The sequence below is a fragment of the Microtus oregoni genome, unplaced genomic scaffold (genome assembly GCF_018167655.1).
Source record: "Microtus oregoni isolate MIOR12 unplaced genomic scaffold, Mior012 000081F_ref0000091, whole genome shotgun sequence".
NCBI lineage: Eukaryota > Metazoa > Chordata > Mammalia > Rodentia > Cricetidae > Microtus > Microtus oregoni.
The window spans coordinates 5,138,312-5,142,564 of NW_024544541.1; positions in this window are offsets into that span (position 1 = coordinate 5,138,312).

Sequence of the window (4,253 nt, forward strand, 5' to 3'; positions counted from 1 at the left end):
ACAACAATTTCCTAAATTGAAACTGCCAGCTGTAGTTTTGATATGAAACTACTTGTTATGATAGAATACAAGTTGTATGCATTAGCTAGTGACTTGAACTGTTTCTTCTAATGAAGATGTCAAGAATTGACACACATACTACTTTTCTGAATGTAATCTCTTGTAATCTTCCGTTCATCCACTTAATTTACAAGACCTGTCTATTGGACATTGCTGCATTGTAGAAGACTTTTTCTTTCTTTAATATACACTCAGATTTAAAATAAACTAAAAGTCTATCTATTGATGTCTGAGTGAATATGTGTCTTTAACTGCCAGTGAGCATTGAAACTAAAGACTCACATGATCCATCCCTATACTTTCTCCTAAATTCACTATATCTCTATTTCCCTTCAAGAAAGTACAGGACTCCAAGAAACAACCACTCTACATGAAAAAAAAATGTACAGTGAAACAAGGAAAAAAGAACATCTTGTTAAGTGTTTCTGAGCAATTTGAGTTTCCCTTTTGAGAATTCTCTGTTTAGTTCAAGACCCATTTAATATTGTAGTCTTTGTTTTTGATTTATAGTATCTTGAGTTCTCCATATATTTTGGATATTAGACGTCTGTCAGATGTGGAGTTGGTAAAAATATTTTCTCATTGTTGTAGGGAGAGGGATGTGTTAGGCTTTCAGGCAGCACCAAGAAATCCATGTAGTAGCTGCAGAAGGTCTCTGAGTGAGCCTGCATGCTGCCTGGGCCGGTTCTTGTGGCACACGCTGGTAGGATTTGCTGAAGGAGCAGGAGGACTTATGGCTAGTACAAGAAATGTCTTGTTCACAGTTTTATCATTTCATTTGTGTGACATGTTAATATTGCTAACGCCTCTTATGAGGTGAAACAGCTCAATGGTTACTTGCATAGCCCTTGAAATGTTACAATTAGCATATCAGATTGTTGATACCTGTGTGCCCTGTTTTAGCCAAAGGGTTGGTAGAATACCATAGCCCAAATCAGAGGCTGGGTCCAGTGGTGATTGGGGACCTGTTTTCTTCTATCTCCCTTTGCCTTGGGGCTCATTATCTTTCTCCCTTCTGTCCATTTTCCTTTCACTGCTCCCTTATCTCGGGCTGGCTGTTGACTGCCAGGCTTTTTGCTATGGGCATGTCCTATGCTCTCTCCACCTTCTTCTCTCATTCTTCCTGTCTTTGCCTTTTCAGCCGAGCCTTCTTTTATTTATTCTGTCTGCCCACCAGCCTTACCTATCTTTTCTCTACCTAGCTACTGGCGGTTCAGTTCTTTATTGGACCAATCAGATGCTGCAGACAGGCCATGTGAAACAAATGCAACACATCTTTTTATCGTTAAACAAACACAGCACAAACAAAAGTAACACATCTTACATAGCTGCAGCAATATTCTGCAGAATAACCAAATGTAACACATCTTTGTGTAGTTAAAATAATATTCAACAACATCTATTTATTAAATTTAGTATTGTTTCTATGGTAATTTATATTGCCTGGCAAATTCAAACCAGAAAACTTATAACATATATTCTCCAAGTAGAAGAAACAGTCTTCATCTCTCTTGAGGGGTTCATTCATAAAAGAGACAGTGACCTCAGGGGGCACTGGTCCATGTGATCTGATTTTCAAAACACTCAGCAAAACTGTGATTAATGAATTCAACTTCTGTGCATTCACCAATCTAAGTCATTTTATCAGAGCATCTAGAATGTACTGTGAAATCTGTTTTTTCTTGCTGGGCTCTGGAGAGCTTCAGTGTGCATTTCCTACCTAGGAATCAATCTGACAGATTCTAAAAGCAAAGTTCTTCACATTCAGCATACTGGAGTTCTGCAGGGTCTGGGTCACTTTTCCCCCTGCATACAATAGAACCAAGGACGGTGTCATGGTGACTGTGCTTTTGTCTCCGTCTTGACTTCTATCGCAGCGATATTGGGGTGCATCTTTTTTCCCAAGTGCATTCCAATTTTATTAAGACCAGAGAGAATCTCTCTTTAAAATATCAGGGAACATTCTTCCTAAACTCATATTTCATGAATTCTGTTGGATCCATAGTTGGTTCATAACCACCAAATATTGGATTCTATTGCAAGACCTATTTCTTTCAGAACAGCTCTTATGGTTTCCTCTCATGACTATTAATGATGTCTACACTATCTCCCCTAATTTGCCTCTCAGCCATTCCTCTCACAAGACCTAGCCAGTAGGTAATACTACGGTGTGGAAGGAACCTTTCTGCTCGAAAATACAAAGTGCTCAAAATAAAGTCTTAGTTATTATTTTACTATCTGGGTGAAAGAATGGTTTTGATGGCAATAGAGTAGTGAGAGGAAAATACAGGATATTTGTGAGAGAGTGAACTCAGGTCTGCAGATGAAGATAAAACAACATTCTACCTTGCAGAGGATGTTAAGAGGATCTTCATGCATGCTAGGAGTTCTAAGAGTTGAACTTAGAAGAGAGAGGAATGATTTGATACACAGGTGAAAAGAATATTATAGGAGCTAGATTGTTGTTTCAGCACTTAATACATGTGCTCTTCTTGCAGAAGACCTTATTCAATAAGCATCTACAACAAAATGCTCTTTTTATTGATTTTATTTATTGATCTCTACATTTTACTCTGCTCACCGTCCTTCTTTTCCCCTCCCATTTAACCATGTCCCATGTTCCCCATGCTCCCAATTTACTCAGGAGATCTTGTCTTTTTCTACTTCCCATGTAGGTTAGATCCATGTATGTCTCTCTTAGGGTTCTCATTGTTGTCCATGTTCTCTGGGATTGTGATTTGTAGGCTGGTTTTCTTTATTTTTAAAAACCACTTATGACGGACTGAAATCTCAAGGTCCAAATCAGGAGCAGATGGAGAGAGAGCACGAGCAAGGAACTCAGGACGGCGAGGGGTGCACCCACACACTGAGATAAATGGTGATGTTCTATCAGGAACTCACCAAGGCCAGCTGGCCCGGGTCTGAAAAAACATAGGCTAAAACCGGACTCGCTTTATTTTTAGCAGACAACGAGGACTACTGAGAACTCAAGAACAATGGCAATGGGTTTTTGATCCTACTGTACGTACTGGCTTTGGGGGAACCTAGGCAGTTTGGATGCTCACCTTAGTAGACCTGGATGGAGGTGGGTTGTCCTTCAACTTCCCACAGGGCAGGGAACCCTGATTGCTCTTTGGGCTGACGAGGGAGGGGGACTTGATCGGGAAAAGGGGAGGGAAATGGGAAGTGGTGGTGGGGAGGAGGCAGAAATATTTAATAATAAAAAACCACTTATGAGTAAGTACATGTGATAACTGTCTTTCTGGGTCTGGATTACCTCACTCAATATGATGTTTTCTAACTCCACCCATTTGAGTGCAAATTTCAAGATATAATTATTTTTTTCTGCTCTCTAGTACTCCATTGTGTAAATATAGCATATTTTCCTTATGCATTTATTAGTCGAGGGATATTTAGGTTATTTCCACATTCTGGCTATGACAAACAATGCTGCTATGAACATAGTTGAGCACATTTCCTTGTGGCACGATTGAGTATCCTTTGGATATATACCCAAAATGTTCGAAAGATTCTGAACTGTGATTCTGAGTTTCATTGTGATATTAAGGTATGGGAATTTCCACAATCTACAGGGGGACATGAGGTGTGAGAAGAGATGACTGAGGCTCTGTTCATGCATATGACATAAGACCCTACAACACTAAGTGTACTATATAGACACAGTTGAGATAGCTTAGTGTTAAGAAGAGGGATTGGTCTCATAGAAGACCTAGGTATGATTTCAAGCACTTATATCATGGCTCACAACTTAGCAAAACTCAAGTTTTAGGAGATTACAACTGTAAAGGCACAAAGATTGCATATGGTGCACACATGTATATGCTAGCAACGCTGTCATATAAGTATAAATAAATATAGTGTAAGGCATGTCTGGGCATTTCAATAGTTATTTGAAAGGATTAATAACTATCAACAAAACTCCAGAGTGTGAAGTCTCAAGAAACCTAGATGTGTTTTTATTCTGTCAGTTGACTATTTTATTCAACTTTTTTTCAGACAATGTATGAGGTGAAAAGACAAATATAAAACAGTTGATGATTGTGAGAAAGACATCAATACACAGTTCCAGGCACAGCCTAGAACATTGGAAATATTTAAGGTAACATCTAAACATAAGTTTTAATATGCTCCCATAAAAAGCATGTCCTGTCTTGTCCCTACCTATATATCCA